Source organism: Octodon degus, unplaced genomic scaffold (genome assembly GCF_000260255.1).
Source record: "Octodon degus isolate 3935 unplaced genomic scaffold, OctDeg1.0 scaffold00245, whole genome shotgun sequence".
Classification (NCBI taxonomy): domain Eukaryota; kingdom Metazoa; phylum Chordata; class Mammalia; order Rodentia; family Octodontidae; genus Octodon; species Octodon degus.
This window is the reverse complement of record NW_004524821.1, coordinates 2,532,781-2,543,880: the sequence shown is the minus strand read 5'-3', so window position 1 is coordinate 2,543,880 and position 11,100 is coordinate 2,532,781.

The window sequence follows — 11,100 nt, the reverse complement described above, 5'->3', positions numbered from 1 at the left end:
CTATGCTGCGCCTGGGCTGGGACTGGTCCCTCCGGCGCAGGGTAGCAGGAAGCTCTCCACACACTCACCAGACCTGGGCTAGGACTGGGTCTGGGAGTTCCCAGAAGTCGGCAGAAATTCCTACTCAGCGGGAGGCGTGGGGGGCGGCCCGAGGGGGCGGGAGAGGGTCCAGCCCACTCTGTGCCTTGGCTGGGACTGGTCCCGCTGGCGCAGGGTAGCAGGAAGCTCTCCACACACTCACTGGACCTGTGCTAGGACCTTTATTATGTATTTGGCACAGGGTCTCACAACACAGCTCAGACTTGTAGTGCTCTTCCTGTTTTTAACCTCCCCGGTGCTGGGATTATAGGTGCGTGCCACCACACCTGGTCTCAGTGGACCCGCTCAGTATGCCCGGGGACAGGGCCAGCGTGGCATGCAGTACTGGGGATCAAATCCCAGTCCCTGCATTTGCCTAAGCAGGGCTTAGTCTGCTGAGCTATCTTGCGAGCCCTAAAGTCAGTAAATCTTAAAATGCTCTCTTTTTGTTCTTCACAATTTCTTTGATCCCAAATAGCCTAAGTAATGTTTATTTTACTTCTCCACTCATCCTACTCTAGACAAATCCACCAACATTTATTTCTTAAAACTTGGTCCATTCAGAAGACAAGCCACACATTAATGTGAACATGAAAATTTCAACATGAAAAGTTAATAGGTGTGAGGGCATATGTTTAGATGCTTCCCCAAAGCTTCATGAGGTCATAGGTAGGGTTTTTTCAGAGGTGGCTAGATCTGGAGTATGTGATGCTAGAATTGATTCATGATGCAAGGCTAGGCTTGAGGACACTAGAATCAAGGGTGTGAGTGCTATCCACCCTGAGTATCCACCCAGGACGAAGGGGCCAGGAGATGCTGTGAAGGTCCCTTGTTCACTTGCTTTTGCTGTGTCCTACCTGCCATGACTGTTTGTCCTCTGTGATGCCTGTCTGCCATGCCACCTGTGTTTGGAACCAGCCAATTATGGACTGAAACCTCTAGAAACTGTGAGCTAAATAAACCTTTATTCCTTTAACTCTGCATGTTGGGAACTTTGTGTCAGCAATCAAGAAAGTAACTAAGACAATTGGAAATTGGAGAAATAATTAATTGGTAAGAGGTACAGACAACTGTACCAGCCTCATGCCAGGTACTTTTCTAGATGCCAACTGATACACAGTACACTAAAAGTCTCTGCCCTCACAAGTTTATGGAAAGAAAAAGAAATGTAAAAGTAACTACAACAAAAGAGAAAGAAAAAGTGTAAAAATGATAACAGTCCACATATATCCTTCACCCTGCTTTCTTTTATCTTTATTTTAAAGTTTTATTTGCCCTCACATCTGCTTCTGGCTCCTCCTTCCTCTTCTACTCCACACCTTGCACTATCTCTTCACTTTTCTCTTTCATTTCCTCTTCTCTCTCTTATTCCATCTCTACAGAGTCCTCAGGCTGCACCTAGGCCCTCTCTTCCATCCTGAGTTAATAAGGCAGGTGACCCAATGTTCTGGTCCCCACAACCTGCTCAGCTTGGGCAGGCGGGTACCTGGATTTTTGACAGAGAGGAGGAATCCATAAGTTACCAAAGAGTCCAAACATTTCAGAGATACCTGGGTTTTTATGTGGGTCCATTCCAGGGTGAAGAAGCCTAAGGAGTAAATTTATGTCTAAGGTCCCCAGAAAAGTACACAAAGGCAGATAGAAAAACAACACTAGCAGGCAGCTGAGAAGACCAAGAACTGCTTGTATCTTTGTTGGTTAACTCTCATACAGGTTGTTGTTATCACATATTTACATTCTTGTATAGGGGTGTGGTCATTCATGCTTGTGGGGGGCGATAGAACGCTCCTGTTATGTTTTCCCTTATTTGGGCAAGAAGTGCTGTAGCACCAATCCCTGCTTGCCTCAACATCTTCCTGTGGTCCTGGATCTTCACTACCAATCCACAACTAGTCCCACCCAACTGCTTCCACTATACAGCTATTTAGACCCTGCTCACTTCCTCAATAAACGAGACTTGATCAGAAAGCCTGTCTTGTCTCCGTCTCTCGTGTCTCTTGCCCTGTCTTTTTCATCCCCGTTCCTCCTCCAGGTCATTACCCCACATCTCGACTTGCGGGCCGAGTCACATGCTTATATAACTGTGTCCCGCTGTGTGCCTGTACAATACAGTGGAGTGATTATCTTTACAACTGAACAGAAGCACCCTCCAATCCCCCATCCCAGCTTTGAAGCCCTTTGGAGTAGTATCTCACATCCCATCCCCTCAAAGTCCAGGGGTATATAAATGTAACATTTTACATTAAGAGGGCACAGGTACCTCCTTGTGTGGTGGTCAGCAAATCAATAACCACATGGTTTTGTGGTTACCTTTCTCATCTGAGAAGTTTTGTCCTTGAGCAACATCAAAACCTGATGGGTAACATTTAAGGCCTGGGCCATATGTTGAGCAAGACTTAGAGCTAGATCTATGATCCTGATCCCTAGTCAGACACTATTCCCAGCAGTCAACTGCTAGCATTCAGTTTTCCTGGCCAGATCCTATTCCTAGTTGTCAACCACTGTAATTACTGGTCAAAGCACCTGCTGAGTCATTTCCTGTTGAGAGGAAAGGCTTATGTCCTGAACTATGATCCACTACATGGTCAGTTTCTTGGCAACATTTCCATATGTCGCACACTAGTTCTGCACCCTATGGATATCTGTCACTCCTGAACTCCCCAAGATGACATCCTAAGCATCAGTCCCCTAAAGATGGTCCAACTCTCTGTGTACATATGGAGGGACCCTTCTTCAAGCATCACAAGCAATCACACTGCCTGAAAATCTGTCCATTGACTTGACCTGCCTGTTCCATTTCCAAACCAGAGTATTTTCACACTGCATAGATAGTGACTGAAGTTCATTATGGCATTGTGTCACAGCTAGACCCATAAGTATATCTGGCATAAGCCAGAGGTCCCTCTTTTCATTCCACCTAGGAAGTAGTCCATTCTCCTAGATGGGTTCCTGAGCCAACAGGCTGTCTGAAAAAAAGAACTGCGGTTGTAGATAGGTCCCCCAATGACGCAGTTACTTTTTTCTCATTGCTGGGACAAAAGCCCCAACACCCAAAATTAAGAAAGGAAGGGCAGGCCAGATAGCGCAGTGGACTAAAGCACCTGCTTAGGCAGAGAACAGCAGCCAGCATTTGATCTCTGGCATGCTGTGCAGGCCCCACCCCTGGGGCGTGCTGCGACAGTGATTGAAACTGGGCATGGTCATGTGTGCCTGTAATCCCAGCGCTTGGGAGGCTTAAAACAGGAGAATCACTATGAGTCTGATCTGTGTGGTGAGACCCTGTAGACCCCATAGATCCTGTCCTAAATACATAAAAAAGGAAGGAAAATTTTATTTAGCTCACAGTTAGTGGAAGTTTCTGTCCATACTCAGCTGGCTCCAAGGTAGAGTGGCAAATGACAGAGGGCAGCAATTCATGGAAACAGAAAACAACAAAAAACAAAGGGAGAAATAGTGGCTGCGGCAGCTAGCAAGCCTCTCTCTTCTCTTTATATGGTATTCAGGCTATCTGCCCCAAGGTAGGTGTAGTCTTATTCCCATAATCCCTACTTTGGATCATGAATTAATCACAAACTCTAGAAGCCTGCCCCAGTGACTGCATAAGGCTTTGAGACACCTTGACACAAACCATAACACACAATGAGTGAGAGTGAGAGCCTATGCTACCCAACTCACTCCTGGGACATTCATACCCAGCCCTCTGTCTGTCCCATGATTCCTCACAGGCATGGACAGCAGCATACACTACTGCTAACACTTCTCAATCATAGAATACTGTCTCTTGGCTCTCTTCCACAACTGTGACTAAAACCTAACTGTAAGTCTCCAACTTGGCCTGACTTCCCCAGCTCCAAACCTGCTTGCCAGCAGAAGCACTACTGTCTGCAGAGAACTTAACCCTCAGCGGGGAACAGCTGAGCATATGAGCCTTCCTCAGCAAACACAAGAAAGGAGATAAGATAGGACAAAGAATTTTGTGAGTCCTGGAGACAAATGAAAGTTGACATCAGATACTTCAAAGAGCTCTGCCCACTGAGATGCAAGATTACCAGAAAACTTGAACTTCAGATGCTTATTGGGATCTTCCCACCTGATGTCCTCTTCCTTCTCTCCACCCCTATAAAACTGCACACTTCTATTTGTTTGGGGCAGATGATCTTATCATGCTGTCTCTAGTACACAGGCACAATATGTTCCATGCCATGTTGCCCTTGCACAGGCCTAGTTGTCTCTGCTGTTTATATATGTTACATCAACAGGGTGCTTCTGCTTCCCCTTCTTTGCATGAGTCCCAGCCAAACTTGGCATCCACAGTGATTGCTAGATAAATGGCAAGGTAGGGTCACTGACTCATACAGCTGGCACCTACCCAGTTGCCCTCTTTCAATCCTCAAAAGCAGCTTCTGTTGTGTCTGCCAGCCACATCATTCCCTTCTGGGTCTTCTGTAATTGCATTGTGAATTGTTTGTGTCTTACCCAACCAGATAACACCCAAGAATTTGACAGAAAGCCAGTTCCCTGGATCTTGTCTTTGTTCACAGACACTTTTGGCCAGCAAAGCTTCTTTTAGACTGTGCACAGCAGCTTTCAAATCTGTAAGACAACCAGAGATTAACATAGTATCATCAATGAAACAGTGACAGAGTGTGGCTTGGCCCAGGTGGCCAGGTCCTGAACCACCAGGCCATGACACAAAGTCAGGCTATGCAAATAGTCTTGTGGCAACATCTGCAAGGTCCACTGCCCACCCTGCCAGGTCAAGGCAAATTGGTCCTGACTGCTAGCATCAGGTGAGATTTTAAAGTTATTCACAACCCATCTGGTTACTGCACAGGCCACAATGAAGGGTTGTATGCATGGCGTGTCACCCGGCTTCTTCCAATTTGAAGACCATCTGTCCCATTTCTTAATGTCCCCCAGGCAGCTGATACTGGTGCATGGTGTGCAAGTCCTCATATTTGGGCTTTTATCATATGAATTTGTAAGCAGGATTTCACCTGGGTGGTGCGTAGTGGTACCCCAGTCAGTACTTCCACCCTAGTATGTATTCAGCAGCTGAGAAAACACAAACATCAGGCTGAGGTGTGGAGCCTTGGATAACCTGGAAATTTTACTGCCTAAACTCCAGGGACTGAAGAGGGGGATGTGGGGGAAAGGAGGGGAGGGGAGGGGAGGAGAGAGCCAGTCTTTGGGCTGAGGCTGAAAACTGTCTTCAGTTTTTATGTCAATGGGTTGCCTGCGAGCTCCTGGCGCCACGCCATAAGTGCCCCATACCCAACGTCATTTGGGCCAGGTTGCCAGTTCTCTGTTGTTCCTCCGCCAGGTGGGAGGAGGGTGATCTCCAGGTCTTGGCTGTGCTTTTTGTCTGAGGAGCCTCCAGCAGTCCACTCCTCACTGCTGCCCAGTGCAGAGCCCAGGCAGAGAACAGCACAAGGTGAGGCTCACTGGGGAGCTTTCCTGCTCCAGGCCTTGAGGCTGCAGGGGGGTGGGGGCGCAGATGTCTAAGCCCTTACCTTGGGCAAGCTCCTTCTTCAGCTCTACACTCTCTTAAAGTACCGCCGTCCCACGCCACCCACACCCCTCGGCTCTTCTGTCTCCAGCTTTTTCATCCTCCAACTGAGCCCTCAGCACTGTCAGAATTGACTTCTGGGCTTTTGCCATTGCGTCTCACCCTCTCCCTGGGCTCAGCGTCTCTTTCGCAACCACCGCTCTTGTCCCCTATTGTTATACCCTGACAAAATTGACTCCATTTTGTTGCCCTTCTAACCTCACCATGTTCCTGTTTTGTATGCGTCTACCCCTCCCAACTCTCTCACCCCTGTGACCTGACAGACATCTGTACCCCAAGCCTTATCTTGATGAACTCTGTGTGCTTGCCGACTCAGAACCCCCACCCAATAGATCCACCCAATGAACTAATGACCCTACCATTTCTTCCCCTTTCCCCTTTCCTGCTTTTGCGGTTTTCAAGCTTAAATACTGACCCTTGTCAATGCTCGGGGCGCACTTAGGCACTTTGTACAGGGTGTTGCCGCTGGGTACCAGCTAAAATAAAGCGTTTCTTTTAACTTTTGGACTTGCCTTGCTGTCATTCCATTTTTGAGCTACAACACCTATGTCTGCCCTCTTCCTGCCAGCCTGGCGGAAGAGGCTGTGGTTCTCATGAGTCTCATGGGTCTACCCTGGCGCTTTACTTTTAGGGAGGTCGCACCAAAGCATCAGTTGAGTCAAGGACAGGGCCGCTGTTCCAAATGCAGAGGCCGGCCTGTTCATCAGGACAACGTTTTCTAGCCACAGTAGCGCATTTCGTCAGTCCGGTTTGTCTCCAGAGCGCAGAGCCCCTCAGGTGGCATACAGTCAAGTTCCGTGAATCGTTTTTTTAGCTGCTGTCAGGAGCCGCCCTCAAAAGTTTTTCAGTCCGAGCACCCCTCTCTGTTCCTGCGGCGGCCATCGAACTCCTAGCGCCACTGTTCAGGACACCGCTTTCAGCTCGAGCACTTTTTTTTCTCCAAACCTCCCAGGTGGGGCACAGGCTCCAAGAGGAAGGGAGGAATTTGCATGTCAGTTGCTTCTAAAAATCTTTAATCCTTCCCTGTGTGTCAGACGGACCACGGTTAGTTCTCGGGGTTGCTGCAGGCAAGCAGGGCCACGTGGGGAAAGGCGGATCAGCCTCAATTTCCCCCAGGGTTTTCTGTCACTGTGCAGCACTGATGAAGGGGACGGACTACTCACCATCTTGATATAAAGCTGGAGGAAAAGCCAGACTGCTTTCTTCCTCTCGTTATCAGCCTGTTCATTTGTGGGCTCATCTTCACTAGAGATGAGCACCACCAGGTCTTTGGCCAAATCTAGGTCTCTGGCAAGGCCAGGCTGGAGGTGAGGGGGCTGCTCTGGCCAGGGCAGCAGGGGTGTGTCTGGGGGATGTTCCAAAAGAACTTTGCCTCTGTTTTGCTTTAAGAAGGAGCTGAAAAAGACAAATTGTGAAAATGGTGAGAGTAAATGTACACTCTTCATCCTGTTTGCTTCTTATTTTTTAAACATCCATCACCTCCTCCATCTTGTCCTCCAGATTTTATAAGTGTGTACCCTTGGAGAAAGTGGGTGATGGGATGTCCTGGGCCCCACAGCCTGCTCAGCTTATTGATTTCATCGTTTGGCTTTTGTGGTAATCATCATTACCAGCCCTTCAGTCTAGACCAAATCAAAGTGGAAGAAGATGTGTCTATGGGTGGGGAGCGGCTGGTCAGTGACTAGCAGCACAGCCTAATCCTGCAGATGGTCCCTGGGATGATCTGGGGAAGCAATTTGAGGAGGGCACTGGAGGCTCCCAGCCAGAGTCAGGTTGGAGAGGGTAGAGGAGGCATGGTGTCAGCCTGGGTTACCTGGACTGGCCAGCCGTGCAGCCTGAGTTGAAAGGTAGGGAGAGTGGATCTGGCAGGGATTGGGGGATGCAGGGCTGGGCCAGAGGCTGGGTCCTAGGTGAAGGGAGCAGAGATTAAAAAAAAAAAAAAAAAAAAAGCCTGCCCATCCTTTTGGATTTGCAGGCAGGTGATAGCTGATCATCTGGTATATCAGGAACTCCAAGTCTCCTGTGGCATGAGAAACCCAGTGGGCACTAGAATGGGTGAAGATAAACAAGCACTTTATTTGTTATAACCTGACCAAAGCACCGCCATCCTGTTCTGTATGCACCGTTTTAGTGAACCATGTCAGCTGCTGTAAAATGTGCCTATCTCACAGAACTTCTGTTTCTGCAAGCCCTCACCCCACCCTTGAGTTCCAAAAATGTCCACTGCTGTTCCTACACCCTTAAATTCCAAGAACTTCTCCAGACCCCTAACCATATCTAGTCTCAGCAGCTGCCATGTCTCCTTGAACTCCTTGAGTTGTACCCCATCTGTTTTGTGGTTTTAAGCTTTATAAACCCCACGCTCCCCCGCTTCGGGGCACACTTAGGCACTTTGTGCTGGATGTTGCCACTGGTACCAGCTAAAATAAAGCGCTTCTTTAACTTTTGGACTTGCCTCGTTGTCATTCGATTTTTGAGCTACAACATATTAAGCCAGCTGTGACTGTCTTGGTTGTCACCTCCCTGCACTGTGAAGGCACAGAGCTCGAGGCGCAGCCCTCAGGGAGGGCATCAAAGGAAGGGCACAGGTCCAGGCACCTGCCCTGAATGCCTGCTGGGCCACTGTGTGTGGACTGTGAGCACCAAAGAAAGTCTTAGGTGCTATCCCTGTCCCTATATGCAGCTGTAGCCAGCATATGGCAGAGGGACCTTGTCCCCCTTCCAGAGAATAGCACGATTGAGATTGAGTTGGGTGGGGGCATTCTGTGCTTAGATGCTAAGCAGTCTGAAGAGAAGTGTCAGATATGCTGGTGGCCTTGGGGCCCTTAGCCCCACCTTTCACAAGAGGATGTTAAGTCCAGCCTCCCCCCCCCACCCCCCAGCTGTTTTGGTCCCCACTTGCTAGTGTCCATGGCAACCCAGGCTAAGACTCCAAGGTCATTTCAGTGACAACTCTGAGCTTCTCCACAGCCTCCTGAGTGCTGGGATTACAGGTGTGTGCCACCACCCCACTTGACTTTTTCTTCTGACTGAGCAGCTATAAACCAAGGTTTCCACAACCACTCCTCAAGTTAGACTGATCTGCTATGATAGCTCACAGATCTCAGGGAAATGTTGGCTTAACAGAAGTTTATTCTATTAATAAAGGACAAGTGTAGGAGCTTTTGCCCTCATACAGTTGGGGTGCACTGCCCTTCTGCAATCTGGATGTGTTTGCCAACCCAGAACTCCACAGTTCAGGGATTTTTATGGAGGTTTCATCACAAAGGCATGATAAAGTATTAACTCCATTTCTCTCAAGGACCTTTTGAAGCTGAAAGCTCTAAATCTGTTACCAGGGATTGGTCTTTCCGTTGACCAGGTCCATCCTAGAGCCCACCAAGTTTTCTCTCATTAGAATGAAAGAAGCTCTTACCATTCAGGAAATTCTGAGAGACATGGGAACTCTCTATCAGGAATAGGGAGAAGAGATCAATGTGTGCATTTCTCATTATCTCACAAAAACAGAATCAGGAGAAATCTCAAGAGTCCTGAGTGGGAAAATATCTGAAATATAGCCTTCTTTCTCCATACCCAGTAGTAATGGGAAATTTTTAAGGCTTTTCACTGTACATGGGCAGAAAGACACCTAATACCTGGATCATGAATACATTTTTAAATATGGTGCTAGAAAAAGGTAATAAAGTTGGTCTAATACAGAGCAGCATGGTCCTTGGAGACTGACAGCATCAGAAGCCCTTGGCAAGTCTGAGGAGGACTGTCAGAAAGGGACAGTCAGAAAGGCAGGCAAACCAGTGCAGTCCTCCTAGAGTCACTTGTGCTATTATAACCTTAGAACCTCTCCCCCTTCCTTCTCCAGCCCCTGGTACCCAGCTTTCTATTTTGAAGGGAAAGACAGAGCCACTAGCCCTAGAGAATTGTTTTATCTGGTCTCTTCCCTACTCCCTTATAGACAAGGCCCTTAAAGTGGTAGAGTAGTATGTTGAGGAGTGAGATGGAGTCAGGCATGGTGGTGCATGCCTGTAATCCCAGCACTTAGGAGACTAAGACAGAATGATTGCAAACTCAAAGCCACCATGGGCTACAATGTAAGACCCTATTTCTTTTTGTTTTACTCTTTCTTTCTTCCTTTCTTCTTTATTTTGTTCTTTTTTGGTACTCAGGACCTTGTAGTTCTGAGGCAGGTGCTGTACCATTGAGCTATAGCCCCAGCCCCAAAGATATTGTTTCAAAATAAACAAAGGCCCAAGTACAAGATAAGGTATTCAACAACATTAAATCATGATGAGATGCTGCTGGAGAATGAGAGAGAGAGAGAGAGAGAGAGAGAGAGAGAGAGAGAGAGACAGACAGAGAGAGAGAAAGACAGAGAGAGAGAAAGACAGAGAGACAGAGACAGAGGTAGAGAAACAGAGACAGAGGCAGAGACACAGAGACAGAGGCAGAGACACAGAGACAGACAGAGAGACAGAGACAGAGGCAGAGACAGAGAGAGACACAGAGAGATAAAGACAGAGACAGAGAGACAGAATCATAGACATAGAGAGACACAGAAAGAGACAGAGAGAGACACAGAGGCAGAGAGAGAGAGAGAGAGAGAGAGAGAGAGAGAGAGAGAGAGAGAGAGAGAATCATGTGGTAGAGGATATGAAGCAACTGGAGTTCCTATATATTACAGATGAAGGCTAAAATAGCCTGGCCCCTTTGGAAAAGAGTTTGGCAGTGCTTTACAAAATTAAATATTTACCCACCTCATGAGCAGTAATTACCCACAAAAGATTTATATCAAGTTCATAGAAGCTTTAGACACAGCTCCATACTGGAAATATGCTAGGTGCTCACCAACATGGGAATGGATTCTGTTAGATTCAAACAATAGAGTATCATTCAATAAAAGAGTAGGGGCTACCGACAGATATACAATATAACATGGATGAACCTCAAACTCATTTGGCTGAGTGCTGAGTGCAAGAAACGAAATGCAAGACAGCACTTACTGTATGATGCTCTGGAACAGAAAAAGCCAATGTCAATTTAAAAACCAAGCCAAACCACATAACAATGGGTGCCTGAGAATTGGGGTAAGGGTGACTGGGAATGGAATAGGAAGGAGCCAGGGGGAGCTTCTAGGGCAAGCAACATTCTACATATCTATGATAGTCTAACTCACACAGACATGTGCATTTGCTCAAATTCATCTAATAATACATTTCAAGTTTTCTTTCCCTCAGGTGCTGGAGATCAAGCCCAGTGCCTCATAATGTAAGGCAAGCATGCTACTATTGAGCTCCACCCTAGCCCCAGAATATACTAAAGATCTGTATGTTTCTGCTACACCTAAATTTCATTTCAAAAAAGTAAACAAATTTTGAATTCTAGTCAATACTCTTCATGCTGAAATGTTTAGCAATCAAGTACATTTACATCTGCAAATTACATTAAAAATAAAACCC